At 35.0% G+C, this 21,320-nt stretch overlaps 1 protein-coding gene across 13 annotated transcripts in view; it reads right to left on the bottom strand.

Moving 5' to 3' along the window:
* Positions 1-21,320, bottom strand: part of PTPRD (protein tyrosine phosphatase receptor type D) — a 2,182,843-nt gene that overhangs the window by 795,344 nt on the left and 1,366,179 nt on the right. For all 13 annotated transcript variants that reach the window (XM_087869643.1, XM_045780711.2, XM_087869649.1 and 10 more), the window contains one exon: positions 10,394-10,449. The gene's annotated coding sequence lies outside the window, so the exon portion shown is untranslated. The remainder of the gene's footprint in view (positions 1-10,393; positions 10,450-21,320) is intronic.

The raw sequence follows: 21,320 nt of genomic DNA, 5'->3' as shown, positions 1-21,320 counted from the left end.
TTAATGAGGAACATAAAATGGATGGGTGTGTTTATCATTGATTCTTGTGGAATGGGAAAAGCTAAATGGGGCATTGAGAGGTTAATAACTTTCACAGATCCATAACTTTGCGTTTGCTTGCTGCCAGATCAATTCTTTTTTCCTACAAAATCTGAGGGGAAAATTGGTGTGGGACGGAGTGACTCTGATTATAAAATAATATTCACATTAAAATGAATTTATAATCATTATTGGTATTTCTTCTCAATATGAACAAAATTATACTTGATTTCACAGAGAATTAGGAAGAAAAACTTTCTTCCTCAAGTAAAGGAAATGATCATGAAAAAAAAATGAGGAAAATGATTCTAGGCATCCTAAACTTGAAAGCTTTAAAATCAATGTTTAGACAAGAGTGATAAATGGAAGTTTATAAATGGGGAAAATTGTGAATATGTGAAAAGCAAGGTCAAATATGCTGATGGGAATTAGAATTTTGTAGAAGTAATTGATATCAAAAAGGGGAGAAAGCCTGCAAGTACACGTCAATGAGAAAAAAAATTACTCTTCTCTAAGTGGTACTAATTTCAAGATTAATGACTGACTATATACATACATATATATATATGAAAATACTTAATAGAAGCAATTATGTAAGAACTTATTGGCATATCCTACTTAAAAAGTTCACAGAATAAATCTTAAAAATATATAAAGGTATAGGAATTCTTCATGGCTGTTTCAATGATCTGCAGCAGAAACAAAGTTAGACTTGAGAAATTAATATATTCACTTAATTTGTTAAGATTTTATTTATTTATTTGACAGAGAGAAAGAAAGCACAAGCAGGGGGAGTGGGAGAGGGAGAAACAGGCTCCCCACTGAGAAGGGAGCTGGACGCATGGGGCTCTCGATCCCAGGACCCTGGGATCATGACCTGAGCCAAAGGCAGATGCTTAACTAACTGAGCTACCCAGGCACCCCAATATATTCACTTTTTAAAAAATATTATCATAGGCTACACTGTTTGATAGGTGCTAAGGATACTTGAGGGTGGTGATAAAAACAAACCCCATGCCTTTAAAGCAATCTGTTGAGTAGTTAGTAACTCAGGTAACTCATACCACATATGATAATACAAATCTAGTGTACTAACAACTTGAAAAATAAATGCATACCTGAGTGGACTTAATTACTTAGATGGTCACCTGGAAGACAAAACTATGGTCTTAGCTCTTTTTGGGAAGGATCCAAATAAAACACATCCTGGTACACTCCTCAGCATTTAGCACAGAAACCCTAGTCTAAACGGGTTGTCCATGAATATTTATTTGAAAGAATGAATGCATAAGACCAACTTACTGCCAGTGGCAAGAAATAGCTTGATAAGAACATACTAACCTTAAAGAGACATAGCAATAAAGTCATTAATAAGATCTTAGCAAAATTAAAGTGTTTGGGATCTAATACTCAAATATAGCTAGTTTTTCTTCTCCCCCATTCTCTCTTTTCACCTGAATAAATTTGATTAACCCTTAGACTCTGGCATCATTTTCATTTCTGTAGAAGTTGTTCCTTACCTATTTGAAGTAGATTAAGCAACCTTATTGTGAACTACTGTGTTTCCCATATTTGGGGAATATTTGCATTCTCCTGTAACTGTTTATTTAATTGGCTGTGCATCCTAGATGGACTATGTCTGTCTTATTCCCCTCTATGTTCCCTAGGCATTAGCAAAGGGTTGGGCACGTAGACAGCTACTTGATTTTTCTGGTCCGTGTCATTATTTATCCTTCTTTCTTGCACCCAACATCTAGTTTGTCTGCAAATCCAGGTAGCTTTACCTCAGAAGCAATGCTTATCCAGAATTTAGCCACTTCTCCCACACCCAAAGCTATAACTTGATCAACCTCTTGCCTTCGTAATTGTAATAGCTTCTGTTCTAGTACACCTATCACTGCTCTTGCCCTTGTTAGTCAGTTGTTAACCCAGGAGCCTGAGGGAGCCTCTTAAAATATATACCAACCACATTAATCATCTGTTCAAACCTTCCAGGAGATGTCTCGTCTTACTTAGGATATAAGTCAAAGTTCTCACTAGGAGCTACAAAAGTCTTTTCTTCTGATCATCCCTTGTACGGGGCACTCCCGCCACAAAGGCTTTCTCACTACACCTCACTTTAGGGAATTTTCCTCCTCGTGGCCTTTGGTCTTGCTGTTTCCTTTCTCTAGAATGGTCTTCCTCTATTATCTATGGGACTTTTTACCATCTTGAGAGTTTTGCTTAAAAGTCTCTCTCAATTCAAAATTTCTAAAATTTCAGTATTTTCCTTACCTGATACTTTAATTTTCCTTTTGTGTTTTATTTTTCCTGTTAGCACTAATTCTAAGTCTGATATTCAGCAGGTAGAATGAACTTTTATTCTGAGTGGCTGGGTGTCTGTTTGATGACTTGGTAACCCATTTTCACTGGCTGTGAAATATTGTCAACACCCCTGCTCATCACTATGTAATATGCTCTCTATCTATTTCTCTTTACCATCTGCCTCTCCTACTCTAAGGAGTGTTTTTGTTCAACATTGTTCACCATTGTATCACCAGCATCTGGAGCATCTAGTCGACTATAGGAACTCTACCTGTATGCACTTCTATTAGCTAATCCATGCTTCTGTATTAGAAGGTACCACAAAATAGTGTTATGCTTATTTGCTTTTATGTTACCTCCATTTAATTGATTGTGGACTCCTTGAGAACAGCTATCTTTTTTTCACCTTTATCCATCTCCACCATCTAGTGTAATGACTTGGTTAATAAATATTTAATGAATGAAAAAAGGATTTTGTGCATAACCCCAATCACTCATTTCAGATACACAAACTATCATTAACTATGCCGTCATTTACTATGCTTACCTACTTTTCATCCAGGTAAAATTATTTATACAAACTTTCATTGGTACAAATATAATCTTATAAATGATATATTCCTAATATTTACATTTATCTGCCTGGAAGATTTTCAGTAGCATAAACCTTGTGATTAAGGGGAAAATATTATATACACACAATCCTCGCTTGGCATTACTATGGGTTTAAATAGCAGTAACATGAAGATCTTAAGCAAATTTTAGACAACGGTTTTCAACAGAGGATATTTTATAGATATCACAATTCCATTTGATAACTACAAATGATTTCTGATCTTTTAAAATATGATACAAAAATATGATTCTGAATAGGAAAATCAGGATCAGATTCACAAGTCTTTTTTTTTTTTTTTTTTTTTTTTTTTTTAGTTTGGAACTATTTCATGTGCTCAAAACTTAAACAAAACATGAGATTAAAAAAAATTCTTTAGGTTTGCACCATCACCACAAGAGCAGTAAACCCCTAAAATCTTTGCCAATACATTATATAAGATCATACAAGGCATGTTTATCAAATGCACAAAAAATTGTCTTAACAATTCCTATAAATGTAGGACCCAAAAAGTTACTGCTCCTTTTGAGAAATACTGTCCTCCCTGTGTGAACCTGTTTTGTAACTTTGTTTCTGTTTATTACCCCTGACTGAGGCAACTCTCCCATGTTTTTTTTTTTTTAGATTTTATTCATTTTTTTCTAGAGAGAGAGAGAGACAGAGACAGAGAAAGAGAAAGAGCAAGCATGAGCAGGGGAGAGGGGCAGAGGGAGAAGCAGACTCCCTGCTGAGCAGGGAGCATGAGGATTTGATCCCAGGACTCTGGGATCCTGACCTGAGCCAAAGGCAGACACTTAACCAACTGAACTATGCAGGTGCCACAACTCTGCCACATTTAACATGGCCCATCCTAAGCACTCTTAACTTTATCCCACTGAATATATAAGACACTGTTCAGATACTAGCAAAAACTCAAATTACTTGGAAATGCAGAGCTAAATGCAATGGGTAGCTTAATTCCCACTTTTGGACATCTCAAAACAAACAAAACACAATAACAAAAGCATAGCCTTTTAGATATTCTTGAACTTAGCTTCTGGGTGATTCTTTGTAGCTGAGTCTCTAAGCCCTTCCCGTGTACAACAGACATCCCACTACCAAGCACCAAAATTTATGTTTCAGATAATTTCATTACTATCTGATATTTCATCCCCCATCTTCTTATAGCCTATAACTAGGAAAACAGTGGAAGAGAATGAGGCAGATAAATATGGATACTTAAGAACTTGACACCTAAGAAATTTCTCAACCCACTAGCTGTTCTGGTTCTATACTCCACCACCTATAACTGAATTTGATTGACATTTTTAAGTTTATCTATTCAGTCATTTATTTCTAGAGAGCGGAGTCTACCCTTGTATGAACATAATCTTGGATGATTTGACCATTAAAGTCACTCTGAGGAGGAGTTAGAAGTCAACCTCTATTTAAGTAGGTGATGGGTATTAAGGAGTCCAGTTGTTGTGGTGAGCACTGAGTGCTGTATGTAAGTGATGAATCGTTAAATTCTACCCCTGAAATGAATATTACGCTATATGTTAACTAGCTGGAATTTAAATAAAAACTTGAAACATTTTTTTAAAAAGTCAACCTCCATTTTTACCTCTATTCGGTCAGCATTAGGAATAAGAACCTAAACTGTACTTAGGTACTTGTCTTCCTTCTTGTCCATTTCTGTTAATTTGGATGTAGATAATTAGATGGTCAAAATATATCCTTAGTTTGGATATATATACATATAGGAGATATATATAAGTCCACCCTAGTTAAAAATATTTTTTGCAAAGCAAGATTTTCTTTCTTTTTTCTTTTTTTAATGGAAAAAAAATTTTTTTTTCTTTAGGAGCAGTTAAAAGTTCAGAGAAAAATTAAGGGGACCTAATTGTTTTTTAGCTTCTCTCTCTAGAAGTGACTTGATGATTATGACCAAAAGTAGGGTGGATGATTTACACTTTATATTGATTAATATATACTCTTGTCAGGGAGAATGACATAATTACATAATATAACTACCTTATAATATTTTTAAATATTTTATTTATTTGTTTGAGAGAAAGAGAGAGAGAGCATGTGCGTAGGGGGAGAAGTGGAAGAGCGACGGGCAGACTCTGTGCTGAGTGCAGAGCCTGACATGGGACTAGATCTCACAATCCTGAGATCATGACCTGAGCTGAAATCAAGAGTCGGACACTCTCCTGAGTGAGCCATCCAGGTGCCCTTACAATTTATTTTATACTATTTTATTTTTTGTCATTATGAACATAAATTAGATTGAAATTATTATTTTTTTAATCATCATGACTTTCTTGAGCAATTCAAACCAGCCAAACTGATAGTCTTTTTGATTATGTTGATGTTAACAGCAATTGTTATGTTTAATCCTGTCAATCCTGACTTAAAATGATAAAAACAACAAAATAATATAAAAATCAACATAAGATCTATATTAGTCTACGTGAAAAATACCTTTATCTAGGTTTTGGGTATTTTATAAGAGAGATTGGAACGATACAAAGGTGATTTTAATTTAAAACTCTACAAGTACAGTCAGATCAAGAGAGAGCAGCCTTTCCACATACTGAAGGTAGTTTGTAGATATCATTTGTCACATTGTGTTTAATTCTAAGTATCAACCTGAAATGTGAAACATATTATTGACATGCTAGGAGTAGGCATCAGACCATGAACATCTGAAACGTTGTAGAAGGAATGGTTGAAGGAGCTACGGATATCTTACATAGAAAATAGAAGACAATGGAAAGAAATAAAGGCATATAGGTCTTGCATTAATTTAAGGAAGACATGTCTTGAAATTAGAGCTATCCAATAATGAAAATGAGGTTAATATCTAGTTCAAATCACAGACTGGCTGACTGTGCATCATGGGGAAGTTTCCTGTAGAGTACGATATTGAACTATCTGAACTTCCTTAGTTTTTATGCCTTGAATTTGTTTTTTCCATCAAAGGATAATATGGCCTTAAATGCAGAGTAAAAAACACCTGAGTCACAGATATATTACCAAACATCTTTCTGGTCTCAGCAGGTCATTTGTCTTCTCTGGGTCTAAATTTGTCATGTACAAACATAGCCTGGAGACTTTAAGGTATGTATTAGTCCTAACATTCACTGACCATATAAATATAGACACACTGAATCAAACTCTAAGTCCACTCATGGTAAAGAATCATTACACTTATGAATTTTCAGAACTGGAAAGCATTTAGCAGTTGTCTCTCAAATTGTTAGATTATACATATCACTGTTCTTAAACTGACTTGTTAGTAAATAATTTTAACACGTCTTTTAAACACAATGAGTAATATGAAAGTTTTGGTTACTACCCTTGAATGCAAAAATGTAACTCCCTCAAGGAGAAATGCTCAGAGAACACCCTGCTGAGCTTTCTTCTTTTGGCTATACAGTCTGTGTACACAATTAACCTTCCATTAATTAGATTAACTTGTTCTTTACTTGGGATTGGGAAATTAATACTGTAATCAAAAGTCTCTAATACAGATCTAAATACGCCCCTCCCCATGTGTAACATTGATTACTTCTTTAATAAAAAACCTGAAATCTGGTTCATTTAATGGATGCCTTACTTAGCAAATCTGCCTTATTTCTCCAAAACGGTGTAGTCGGAACTTTATAAACAATTCTTAAAATCACTTAAAGAAACCTTAGTATTTCTGAATTTCTTAATTGAAGAAACTCCAAAAGTTAACTAAAGTTCCAGAAGGTGACTTTAATTATGTGAAAGTATTTATAGGCATTGGCATTTGTCCTTATACTAAAACATGATACCACATGGCATATAATCAAATGTTATCATTCACAAGAAACCAAATTACACTTGCCAAAATAAGCCAAGCACTTGGCTGTCAAACTCACAATAATAGTATGTTCACCCTATATATTTGTGAATTTCCAAATTCAGACAGTTTAACAGTTTCTGGCTAGCATTAGCTTAATTCAATTATGAAAAGTGACAGTGACAATACATAAAGAAGAAAGCTCATTTAACCAAATTGGCTAAATTTGGTCAATGAACCCAGGGCAAAATATTTTGAAACTTTAATTCAAGAACATTATAGTCATCATTTACAGTATCTTAGGGGGACGCCTGGGTCCTGGGAGCGAGTCCTGCATTGGGCTCCTTGCTCAGCAGGGATTCTACCTCTCCCTCTGCCTGCCGCTCCCCCTGCTTGTAATCTCAATCTCTCTCTCTCCCTCACAAATAAAGAAATAAAATCTTAAAAAAAAAAAGCAACAACAGTTTCTTAGATATCCCATAATGTTCTCAAGCAGTCATTAAGTGTCCATGGTGTCAGGGCACTCTTTTAAACATTGCGAGGAATAGGAAGATGAGTAAGAAGATAAAGACCCTCCCTTCAAAAAATTTCCCACCCAGACACTTAAGGAGGAACTTCCAGGAGAGTGGAAACCTCATGCTATTTAGTTAGATGGCTTTGGTTCTCTCAATTCAAAGCAATCTCAAAACATAGTGGCACTTGTTGTCTCTGCAGTTCCACCTGGGTTCAAATTCTGATACTACTACTACTACTACTTATGTGACTTTGGGCAAGATATTTAGTTTCTCTAGTTCTCAGGTCCCTATCCCAACATGGAAATAATTGAAGTATAGACCTCAGAGGTTCACTATGTAGAATACATGAGACATGTGTGAGATATGAAATTATTATGTATATCAAAAATAAAGTTTAAATACATTTAAGGGATGAAGGATACATCAAATAAGAAATCTGTCTTTTATCTGGCAAGATTAAATGTTCAATATTTTGTAATATGTTAGAGTTAGTAGCCTGCTTTTAAGACTGATTATCTAACATTCATGGACTATGGACTACAGAGGGAAAGAAGAATTTCTAATGTAATGCCTTAAAGCAACACCACTAGTGAGCTGGTGATCTCAGACAAATGGAGGGGAAGACAACTTGGGAAATATTAATCAAATATAATGCTATAAATAAAATGTTCTGGGCTTCACACAATTGTTTGACAAAAAGTCTTATATTTTTTAGGCAATCTGAATAAGACAGGGTTGGAAAGAACAAGATAGATTTGTTAAGTAACAGAAGAGCCTCTTACAAGACATTAGAAATGAGTAGATACTAATCCGAAAAATACTTTGGACCTGGTTCACATCATTGTGTTTGGTGGATTGGGAACTCTGTAAGATGTAAAAGTCAGAAAGTCTGTGGTTTAGATTCTTGTTCTAACTCTTATTAGCTGTGAGAGATCTTTGCTCCTTGACCACCAGTTTCTTTATCTATAATCAGAAGCTATGAGAATGCCATGCAAAGCCCTTTATTTCATGCTTGACACATCTTAAGGGCTCAGTAAGTAGTACCAATAATAATCACTGCTATTTCTACTGTCACTACTATGATAAGATGAAGAGAGTTACACTATTTTGTTTCCATTTTTATTCATCTTGAATATACAAGCATGAGATACTGTGCTCTTTGACTCATCTATCTTGTCTCCAGAAGGTAAACTTCTAAAATGCATTTCATATTTCCACTTTCAAACATGCCTATATGTGGGCAAATGAGTTCCTGACATTCTAAGTTTCAATGAAAATAATAATGATAACATTTACAGACTACCCAATATATCCCCTACTATATGTTAGGTTCTGTTCTGAAGGACTTTTCATATAAAACTCATTTAATCCTCACAACAGTCTAAGAAGTACGTACAATTATTATCACCATTTTACAGATGAGAAACCTCAGGCACACACAAGTGAATTATTTGCCTAATATCAAACAGATAGCAAATAGTGAATCCAGGCAAGTCTAGGTTTAGAACCTATGCAATTTGCCCCTTATAATAGAAATGATTTGTTCTGAAGAAGCTATATCATAAATGGAGGTATGTTTGAAATATTTTTATTGACACTAGATTAGACAGAGATAGAACTTAAAAGAAAATAGGAACATCATTTGTATTATTAGTTCTATGGGAATAAGTACTTTGGATTCCCGAACAACTGGTTTTTAAACTTACTCTGGAACATGATGTGCTCAGAAAAAAGAAGCCGATTCTATACAAATTACTGAACCATAAAACAGAATGATTAATATTGTAAGAGAATCATGAACAAAGACACAGGAGTTCAGAAGACAGCATCATTTTGACTGGGGGTATTCAGGAAAGCTTTATGGTGTAGGTGAGCTGAATCTTAATATATAAAATAGAAACAATGAGGAACTAAAGAGGAAACAGACTGAGAGCCTGAAATAAATTTACTACAACCTCTCTCTTGTTCGTTCACTCAATTCTCATCTAATTTGACTTCAATTATATCTTGGTTTCTGAAGGAAGTTTGTGTGCCTTTTCTGTATATTAATATTCCTTTTTTCTTAGAAACAAAAGAAACATCAACTAAAAAATGAAGTTAACAGAATTTGGGAGGTGGTATTCTTTCCTTTAAGCTGGGAACTTAAAATTTTTACGAAAGAATAGTATTTAAGCATGCTAAGTAACTTTTAAACTTTGTAAACTTTATTTACAAAATTTGTATTTAGAAACCTCAATTAAAATCATTTTAGTTTGTTTTATAATTCATAACAAATTTATACAGGCTAATAGTTTTAAATGGTAAGTCAACAGATCAAATATTTTAGAGAAAGTGTAGGAATGATTTATTTCAGAGATGTATCATTTTAGATCAGAAACAAAGTATTAAGTTGCAATGGGCAAGAAAAAATGGTAGAGGATTTTTATCAAAAAAGTATTATCATGATAGATGATATGTTCATATTACAGAAAGGATATGTAAGGTAACAAAACTGCATTAATAGCAAAAATTTTGTTGCAAAATACTGAGAACTAAATGCATCACATTATAACCTGTTATAAATACATCTAAAATTTTGCTAATCTATTTGCTAATCTGTTTTCTCGCTTTATTCCCTCATTAACAACAAATAGCTTTGTAGCTTCCAGAAAAAACAAAACAAAGTATGTAGGCAAGACCACCGCCGAGGGCTAATAATTTCATAGTAGCAACAGCTAAATTCAATCAACATTTAAACTATAGGCATCTGCTGCTCCAGTTGAAAACTTTAACCCATTGTTAGATTTCCCACACATTCATGACTAACATCATCCATGATTCAAAACTGAAAAATATATCCTTCATTGACAGATCATTTCTTAGTTGTTCCATTGTTTTGAGTATAATATTATTTATAAAAGAAAAACTGGTTATCCATAGTAAAGAACCATTTAATCTTAGCATATTTTATAAGAGGACTATAAGGTGAGTAGAATACAATGTTTGAATATTCCTTCCTTGCATCTATTCCAATCAGTATTTGTTGAATGCTAACTATATAGCAGGCCCTGCATTAAGTATTAGAATCCAAAGAAGACAAAGAAGGGTTAAGATGTATTGCAGACTTACCTTGTATCACCCAATGTAGGTATTCTGACAGTCCCTGGCCTCAAGAGATTCAAAACCTAATTAGCAAGATAGAAAACAACATTATTTTAAAAACAATATTTCCAACTCTAAATTGTCTTTTATATCATATTTCTGCCATCATCTTTTTTAAGGTAGTTTGAGATGGAGAGGAGAAAAAGCAAGAGGGTAGATGAAAAGCTGGTATCAACTTTATGTGAGAAAATCTTCAGTTGAAATACTGAAATGCCAAAAGTTAACATGGAACTCTCTTTTGTCTATACACTGTAAAGCAGTGAATATTGACTTTTCCTTAATATTTTGGATTGCAACTAGCGTGTCTGACATAAAATGGCCAGACTACCTTCTTGCAATTGTTTCATCAAGTTTACCAAATGTCTCAGTTTGTTGCTTCCTGAAATTGCATGATACATTTCAAAACTTCCATCCTTTCTTCTTTATGGAACTGGATGCCACCTAGATTGTTAAACCCTGGAAGCCAAGTTAAAGCAAATCCTCATTTGTCATCCTCACCCTAGGACTAATGAGTATGAAGTTTTCTAAATCTTCTAAGTATTACATTTATGTAAAAGAATCTCAATTATTAATTTTTTTTAAATCTACAACTCTAAAACAAATTAAAAAGTCAAGGTATCTTAATTTCTCAATGGGATCATTTTACAAGTTTTAAAGACTATCCTAATGATTCTTGTTTGTTTTCATAATTGCTTCCTTCTGTCTAGACCACTGTCTACACAACTCTTTACCATGTATTCAATCTTTGCCAAGTTGTCATTCCATATGGAAAACATTCTTTGACATCCTGCCCCCTCCAAGTTTTGCTTAGAGATATTTCCTAGATGCTCCAGCAGTTCTGTATATTTCGTTGGTGCATTACATTGCGTCACAGAAACTAGCTAGTTGTTCACCAAACTGTTTCCTTTTTCTTCCTGTTATTGAGTCACATTAGGTTTTGCAGATAGATATGCCCATGTGACTGAATTCTTCATAATGGAATAGAGCTAGATATAAATGATGGCAATATCAGACCTGGCCTTAAAACGATCTCATACATGATCCTTCATTCAATGTTCCCTATTCCAAGTAGAATCCCTGAGGGCTTCAGGAGGAATGATCCATAAGACAGAAAGAGCCTGGTCCTTCAGCCAAAGATCTCAGGATCACCCCTCACCCCCAGTAATAAAGTCTATTGATACTAAAGAGTTACAAAGATGACCATCCATCACCCCCCCATGACTAGGAACATCTATTGGCATTGGAGTTTTGTGTAAATGAGAGTTAAATTTCAGTTCTTCATGCCATTAAATTGTCAGGTGCTTGTTATAGTACTTAGCCTACCCAGACTGTGACTGTTTGACTTGTTTGATCTCTACCATTAGGTTGTAAACTATAGTACCCCCACAGCAACTGGTTCTGTTATGTTCCAGGTTTTAGCTGAGCCTCTGACATAGTATACAGTACATAATTTTCTCTCTCTCTCTCTCTCTCTCTCTTTTTAATAACTTGGCTCTTGAGATAAAATGTACCATGAAAATTTCACAGGAAACATTACTCTAAATACAGTTATTCTTTTGGTGGGAAATGCAAGGCTTCATTTAGCACAGTCTTCAAAATACCTTTCGGTAAATACCTTAAAGGTAAAATCTGATTTTGCTTAGGAGTTCAAAGCAAGTGGAAACATCAAAACATTCTTGCAAAACTGCTTTCCTAGGCTTCTATTTGCAGTTTTTCCTACAATGGTGAGAGCATTACAAAACCTTAGTCAGAAGTAATGGACTCAAAAGCTCCTTGAGATAGTTGCAGTGACTTGGAACATCCTTCGAATCTCTACTGGGGATTTAATGCCAATAGAACGAAATGAAAGGTAATTTTCTTTCCTTTTCAAAACAATAACCAATCACAGAACCCAAGACCTTCTGCTCTTCTTAAAGTACAATGAAATAGCTTTTGAAGTTTAGACAAAAATAGAGACATCTGACAAGCAATATTAAGTCTCAGTCAGCATGCCTCCCTGTATTTATTGCCGACACACATCTCTTCCCCACCCCCTTACTCCTCCATCCAAAAACACTACACACACTGACTCCTTTTGGGCAACCACCTGTTTGAGGCCACTTCCAAAAGGTCTCCTCATAAATCTCACCCATCTGTCTCTGTACTATCATCCACTTGCTGGTTAAATTTAGTACTGTTTGTCAAAACCTACCTTTCAGACACATCATTTACTTTCAGCCCTATTTATAATAAGGGAAATAAAGAGGAAATGGTCCTCCTTGTTTCCTTTCTGAAGAATTAAGAGAAAGCAACCGCCTTTTAACCTGAAGAAAAAATCCTCAAGCTCTCCTCCACAGCTCATTTAGATTATTTTTGAATGACATTTTTAAGCTAGATTTTATGGTAACTTTAATAAATTTGTAGTTCATTCACATCAACGTTAATATATAATTTCCCTTGGCAAAGCACTTGTCTCTTCTGTGTCTGGCAAACACACATTGCCAGGGGAAGTCATTTCTTAAAGTTTCCATAGACATTAAGCCAACTCTTCTTCTCAGACCATCACAAAGCTACCTTCCCTTTTTGAGCACAAATATCAACCTAATGGCCTGTTGATCTAGGTAGAAAAGACAACAGAAAGATTTAACACCATACAGAATCATATATATGTAAAGAACTCAGTTCTTCTAAGTCATGCTTAATGTTTAAGTCAACTGGACTTCCTACTGTAGTCAAAGTGCAAATTATTAAGAAGTCTCATTTTTCTCCTGAAAATTGAGAAAAATAGTGGATTCTCATAAGCAGAACAAAATGAATTTTCAGCCACTGATTTAGCCTAATAAATGCAATCTAGCTCATCGACCATGCCTGATGTGTGTGTGAGAGTGAAAGAAACAAGAAAAAGAAACTGTTGCAACGTACAAAGCTGTACCTCTCATTTAGATGGTGTTTGCCAAAGCTCCGACTAATTGTCATGGCTGAGGAAACTAAGTGCTACAGTCAGTAACTTTCAAGAGCAGAACCATCTATGGTGAAGTATATTCTGGTCTGATACAGTTTTATTATTTACAGATGTGCATGGAAAATGGTTCTAAGTTTTGAAGGTTTCCACTTACTTCAGTCATAAACCCAGTTTTTCCCCACAGAAATAACAAATATCTCATAAATAGCCTTTCATTTCGCATAGATCTTTTCATTTACGTCAGGAGAATATCATCTTTTATTTTATTTTCAAAATGGAGTTAGCTGGAATCAAATCATGGATATTTTATATTCTGACCCATAAAAAATTCCTGGGACTTCCTCACTGTAATTTTTCTTTGCTGTATGGCATGGCTTCGGTTCTAGTGTGAAAGTTCCAAGTTTCATTACTAACCTATGACTCCAGTATATGTAATAGGCATCTTTTAATTAAAGTACTTCAAACATTAAAAAAAAAAGGTATTTCAACAGAAAAGCTGGAATTTAATTTATATGTTATAGTGTGATGCTTTTTACTACTCTATTTAAATTAGAAAAGAAGTTTACTTCACATGAAGTTTCTTTTGCTGCTAACCTTATTCTAAAATACTCCCCCAAATGATAATTATCAAAATGCATGTTATTTTAAAACAGATTCTATATTAGCGCAAGCAACTGGGACCCTTTAAAGTAGTTTCAAATTACATATTCAAGAGATTTCATTAAGAGGCTTTCATTCTCTTTTATTCAGAATTGTTTGCACATGTTTTTCTTTAGTCATTGTTCTCACATTTTCAGAGATTTGAGTTCATACTAGATAAGCAATGCTAGGTAAACAAACATCCAGGAAAAATAAAATTTGAAATACCTAAAGCTACCTGACTTGCAAAATTGTTAAGTCCTGATTTCATATGCAGATCATATAGTAGGAAACCTGTAGAGGTGTGCATGATTTTAAGCTCTGTTCTGTCAAATATGTTGGACCCCTGAGTTACATAACTTTGCTTCTTTTTTCCTTCCTTCCTCCCTCCCTCTCTGTTTCTTTTTCTCTTTTTTCGTTTGTTTTCTTTTTTCTTTTTATTTTCTCTTTTTATTTACTTATTTGTTTAAAATTTAATTCCAGTGTAATTAACACATAGTTTTATATTAGTTTCAGGTGTACAATACAGTGATTCAACAATTCCATATATTACTCAGTGCTCATCAACATAAGTGTACCTCTTCACCTATTTCGCCCACCCTCCTACCCACCTGCTCTCTGGTAACAATCTCTTATTCTCTACGGTTAAAAGACCATTTTTTGGTTTGTCTCTCTTTTTTTTCCTTTGTTTGTTTTCTGCATATGAGTGAAGTCATACAATATATGCTCTCTAGATCCATCAGTGTTGCTGCAAATGGCAAGATTTCATTATTTTCTATGTCTCAGTAACATTCCATTGTGTGTGTGTGTGTGTGTGTGTGTGTGTGTGTGTGTGTATGTGTGTGCGCGTGTGTATGCCATCATTTCTCTATCCATTCATCTCAAGTGGACACTTGGGGTGCTTCCATAATTTGGCCATGAAAAATAGTAAACATAGGGGTGCATGTGTCCTTTTGAATTAGTGTTTTTGTATTCTTTGGGTAAATACCCAGAAGTGCGATTACTGGATCATAGGGTAGTGCTATTTTTAACTTTTTGAGGAAGCTCCTTACTGTTTTCCACAGTGACTGATGCAGTCTGCATTACCACTAACAGTGCACGAGAGTTCCTTTTTCTCCACATCCTTGCCAACACCTGCTATTTCTTTTTTTTTTTTTAATGATTTTTTATTATATTATGTTAGTCACCATACAGTACATCCCCGGTTTCCGATGTAAGGCTCGATGATTCATTAGTTGTGTATAACACCCAGTGCACCATGCAATACGTGCCCTCCTTACTACCCATCACCAGTCTATCCCACTCCCCCATCCCCCTCCCCTCTGAAGTCCTCAGTTTGTTTCTCATAGTCCATAGTCTCTCATGTTTCATTCCCCCTTCTGATTACCCCCCTTTCTTTATCCCTTTCTTCCCCTACCGATCATCTTAGTTCTTATGTTCCATAGATGAGAGAAATCATATGATAGTTGTCTTTCTCTGCTTGACTTATTTCACTTAGCATTATCTCCTCCAGTGCCGTCCATGTTGTAGCAAATGTTGAGAACTCGAACACCTGCTATTTCTTATGCTTTTCGTTTTAGCCATTCTGACTGCTATGAGGTGATATCTCTTTGTAGTTTTGATTTGCATCTCCCTAATGATGAGTGATGATGAACATCTTTTCAGGTGGAAGTTTGCCATCTGGAAGTCCTCTTTGGAGAAATATCTGTTCCTATCTTTGGCCCATTTTTAAATTGGATTATTTACTTTTTGGGTGTTGAGTTGTATCAGTTCTTTACATATTTTGGGTACTAACCCTTTATCAGTTATGCCATTTGCAAAAATCTTCTCCCATTCAGTAGATAGTCTTTTAGTTTTGTTGATTGTTTCCTTTGTTATGCAGAAGCTTTTTATTTTGATGTAGTCCCAATAGTTTATGTTTGCTTTTGTTTCCCTGGCCTCAGGAGACATATCTAGAAAGCTGTTATGGCTCATGTCAGAGAAATTACTGACTGTGCTCTCTTCCGGGATTTTTATGGTTTCAGGTCTCACATTTAGATCCTTATTTTTGTGTATGGTGTAAGACAGTGGCCCAGTTTCATTCTTTTGCATATAGCTGTTGAGTTTTCCCAACACCATTTTTGAAGAGACTGTCTTTTTCCCATTGCATATTCTTTCCTGCTTTGTTGAAGATAAATTGACCAAATAATTGTGGGTTTATTTTGGGCTTTTACTCTGTTGCATTGTTCTCTCTGTCTATAAACACATTATCATCGATCTATCTATTTATCTATCTATTTACACACCCACACAATCAGTTGTTCCTCTCATCACTAAATGAAGAAGTTTTTTTGTTTTGTTTTGTTTTGTATGATATGTTTCTACAAGGTCCTTTAAAAAAAAAAACAGAATTTCTTGTAAGATTCAAGTACTTTTTAATTTTTTTTTTAAGTCTAGGTACAGTGTGTTTATATGAGTCATACAGAAGTAAACACTAGGGTGACCACTACCCAGGTCAAAATATAGAACATTTCTAGTGCCACGGAAACTCCATGTTCCCTCCCAATCCCATTTCTCCCTATTCATCAAAGGTAAACAAACATCATCTTGATTTCTAACCCTAGAGTTCAGAGCTGCCTTGAACATTATGTCAATGTAATCATATATTACATATTACTTCTTTACTTAACATTATGCTTATCAGTTTCATTCATATTGCCATTTGTAAAATATCACATTTGAATATACCACACTTTATATGTATATTCTATAGCTGATGGGCATTGGGTCATTTCCAGTTTAGAGCAACTATAGTTGATGTTGCAATAAACATCCTTGTAGATATTTTTTGGTACACATTTTGTACATAATGAGGAGTAGAATTGCTGGATCACCTGGTGTGCATATGTTCAACTTCAGTAGATAATGCCAAACTGTTTTCCAAAGTGCTTGTAGCAATTATACTCCCCTGAAATATATATATGTTCCTATTGTATCACATCTTGACCAATACTTGGTAGGGGTATTTGCTTTGAAAGTCTAGGTTAGACCAGTGAAAGAGGAGATGGGGAATAGCCTGGCAAAGAGAAGACTCCTGATGTGGGGTTAAGTGGACTGGCAGGAGAGTGATGGCTTTGCTATGAATGGTGAAGACTGGACCTTCACAACCAAGGATTTTCCCCAGAAGTAGGAGGATCCACGAAGGAGTGGGGAGTCGAAAAGAGAGCATGGTATCCTGTCAAATTGCAAACCAACCCAGCACCGGAATTTCAGTGCAAAATAAATTGCATGTGTCTTTGTGTGTGTGCATGTGTGTGTGTGTGTGTGTGTGTGTGCATGTGTGTGTGTTTGCATGGAGGGGAGGATCAGAGTTTTTTCATAAGCAAATATACAAATCCAACACATCAAATAGGAAGAGTGTCTTTATATATGAAAATCATTAGAAATATCTAGAGTGGTAGATTAATGATGAGAAATGTTGCAAGAGAAGTTTTCCATGAACAGCAACTTCATACCAGTCTATTTTAAACTATATCTTATTATACTTTTTGTGATCAATTCTGAACATATTGTGTTTCAGAAGGGATGAGAATACAATTTTCAGATATGAGGATTTCCCATAGGTATTTACTGACCTGTTTTAGTAAGTGACTGTTTTATAGGGTAATTATTTAATAATTTTCCAATAGAAGGTGCTGTTGAAAAAAACATCCTCTAGAGCCAGGAATAATCATAGAATTTTACAGCTGAAAAAGGTCTTGGGCAACATCTAATTAAACCTTCTCATTTCACAGATGAGGAAATCTAGGTACACAGTTGCCCATTTACTTGATTAGGCTAAGACAGTAGTGAACTGCAGATTCAGAAGAATCAGGGCTTTTGACCTGGAAGATAATCATCATAAATTCATTTTATTAAGGAAACATTGAAAAAGTTCTTTCTTGACTTTTTTTTTTCTCCCTGGCTTATGTCTACACACGTATCAGAACTCATCAAAGTTCATCTACTGTGAGACGTCCTCTCTAATAGCTTCAAGTCTGCCTCAAAAGCCTTTACTATGTCTTAAATAACATTTTATAATTATTTCTACTTTGTAATTACCTGTATATTTATATCTTTGCCCACTACATTGAGAAACCAGAAGGTAGACCTGCTATTTTTCTGCTCTTAGTCCTTAACATTTTGCATAAGCCTAGTATCCAATAGTACTCAGTAAATATTTGTGGAATGAGTTCAATATATCAAAATTTGGCCCATAATCACTTTGCTGTGAATTTAGTTAGGTAGAGGTGAAATATATAACTTTACCCATTATGTTAGTCTCTTGGACTATTCATTGATGTTTTTGTTCCACTTCTTTTCAGGCACATGGTGGAAATGTACTTTTGTGTGTCCTTAAAATTAGTGAGTCCCCGCTATTTGAGCACAAGCAACACATGTCACTTCCATGTAGAAGCCTTTAACAGTATCAATCTCCCCCCCAACACCAATGATCTTGGAGAATCTCTGAGGGAGGACAACATAAGAAGAGTCCTTAGTCAACCTATGATAGACATGCAGTATGACTGACAAATAAAACTGGATTTAATTTTCTACTTTCTTTATGTTTAAGTCACTGAGACTTATAGTTGTTGCTGCAGTATAACCAAGCACATCCTCACTTATTGTAATGGGATGAGATTTGGGGGGCTCTGAAAGAGAATGAGCCTTTTTTTGTATGTGGAAGGAACATGAACAATTAGAGGCCAAAGAGTGGACTGTGGGAGACAGCTTCCAAAATGGATCTCAAAAATCTCCCCCTCCTGGCATTTATGTATTTGTGTAATACCCTCTCCTTGTGCGTGGGTTAGACGTAGTGACTTACTTCTAACAAGAAGGACACTGCAGAAGTGATGGGATATTGCTTATGAAATTAGACTTCAAAAAGTCTGTGGCTTCCCTCTTGCTCATTCTTTCTCACTCACTCTTATAGAGTCGTTGGTCTGGGGAAAACCAGTGCCATGTGTTAAGGACCTCTTGAAAGACCATATGGCAAGGAATCAATGACTCTGACTCTTATCAAAGAGTACCTGAGGTTTGTCAATAGTCTATGAATGAGCATGAAAGTGCATCTTCTTCCATTTAGGCCTTGAAATGACCTCAGTCTTGGCTGCTACCTTCATTTCAGCCTCATGAAAGACCTGAGCCTTAGGCAGCCAGCTACACTACCTTGATCCATGACCCACAGAAACTACAAGATAGTAAAAATTTGGTATTTCAAACTGCTGTGTTTTGGTACAATTCGTTACAGAGCAATTGACAATGAACACAATTCATATTTCTCTACTTAAATATACCACACCAATAGGACAAACATGTGTAACATTATGTCAGAGATGCCAGATGATAAGCATATCTAACATTGAAATCGATGTTTAAATTCTTTATTTATTGCAACATTGGAATATGGTTAAACTTTATTAGTGGATATATAAACCCAAAGCCATATAAGAATCAAATTCATACTTGAGTCATTTGAATAAGTTATATCAAAGATATATAGATGTGAGCAAGGATTTCTAAATGTAAATAAGGTATAATTAGGCATATAGTAGTTATTAGCATTTAGGATACTAGGAAGTTAGCTATTTTGACCTATTTGATTTTTATGGGTAACAGAAAACTTAATTTGTACATTAAGGAGAAACATGGGTCATATTAGACCATTTGCATGTTGTCCCATTATAAGTTGACTTCTACTTAAATAGCTAACCCAATTCTTGTACTGCTTCTAAAACATTTATCAAAATATGATCAAAGGAGTGCAGGGCCAGTGTGAGACTAGGGCTTTCAGACTATTTTGAATCATCTGAATCTAAAAATGAGGGCATGACACCTACATTTTCCCCATAGTGGTTCAATATCAAGAATCCAGGACAGTGTCTATGCAGTAAGCCAGAGAGTTAATGTTAAAGTCTATAGAGCAAAGAAGAAGAAAAGTCATAAGAAAAAAAAATTACAAAGTATTTGGGAGAGAGCAAGAATGCAGTTCTTATATAAAAAAATAAACTTATATGCTGAAAACCTTCCCCTGGCAACCTTAAGACAATAAAATATAGCTTGAGCCTCAAAGGAGGGACACTGCTTAGGTATTAGCCTAGTAAGAAACTTGAAAGACAGATATTCTATTTATGAAAAGCCTTTTCGTAGGTGAGTATAATTGTTTTCACATGTTTGAAGTCGACCCTGTTTCAATCCCACCAGGAATTCCTGATGAATACTGCATTTTCTGTGGAGGCAACAATTCATAATCTCCCTTTATTTTTGTTTGTTACTACAAAAGCCTCAGTCTCGGGGTTTTGATTAAAATGATGAGACAAGGAATAAAACAAACAGAGAGTCTGTTAAATGTCTGCCCGAAACCAGAGCTGCACCACTGAATATGAAAGACTCTTCTAAACCAATAATGAAGTAATCATCCTTTTTGCAAGACAGATAAGAAAATGAAGGCTAGATGTAGATTTCGGGAAGCTAATTTACACTGGAGGAGGGAGAAGGAGAAGAAGAGCAGCTACAGAAAATCAACTGTTAATAAATATCGGAGACTGCAAAGAAGTCACAAGATAACTGCAGCCTAGGTTCCTCCAGCTAGAACATGGCAATCACTTCTCTGAGAAGAGAAGCTGATAAGGCCCCTCCTCTCCAACAGGCAATCATTTTGCATTTTATATTATTTGAAAAGAGCCTGATTATTTTTCTTTGAATGAAACTAGACTGATTCACATTTACCTGTCAACAGAATGTTCCATTCCTCTGTTTTGCCTGTCTATTTAAAGGCATATGACCTGACTGAAATTCTACAGACAAACCTTTCGTTAGAAGTAAATAAATAATAATGGGTGAACAGCTCATGGTTTTTATCATTTTTTATTTTTTGGTATAGTGCCAAATTATACTAAATTAAAATCCACAGCCTGATAAATATGACTGATTTATGCAGTAATGGATTGAGGTCACAAATATTGGCTTTATTCAAGGTCAGATATAATCTTTAAAAATCATATCCAGAGAGGAAAGCCACACATAAAAATAATAATTATGTTATTTGAAGTCTAGTTTAAAAGGGAAACAATATAACATATAATTTTTTCCTGTAACTTGTATAAACATTTAAATATTGCTCTATCAAACAGGGACCTCCAAAGGCATGTAAGACAAACAGGCAGAAAGCAGCTTGTCAATTGACTTATATGGCTTTGATTTCACTTATTGAAGTTGGGTGTTGAGATCCAGAGCCACAGTGGGACAGTGGTTCTAAAAGCATTTGAATAGTATTTCCCAAAGTTATACATATAT

Source organism: Ursus americanus, chromosome 18 (genome assembly GCF_024610735.1).
Source record: "Ursus americanus isolate L20-20 chromosome 18, mUrsAme1.1.p, whole genome shotgun sequence".
Classification (NCBI taxonomy): Eukaryota; Metazoa; Chordata; class Mammalia; order Carnivora; family Ursidae; genus Ursus; species Ursus americanus.
The sequence above is the reverse complement of the archived record's forward strand: the minus strand, read 5'-3'. Positions and strand labels throughout refer to the sequence as shown.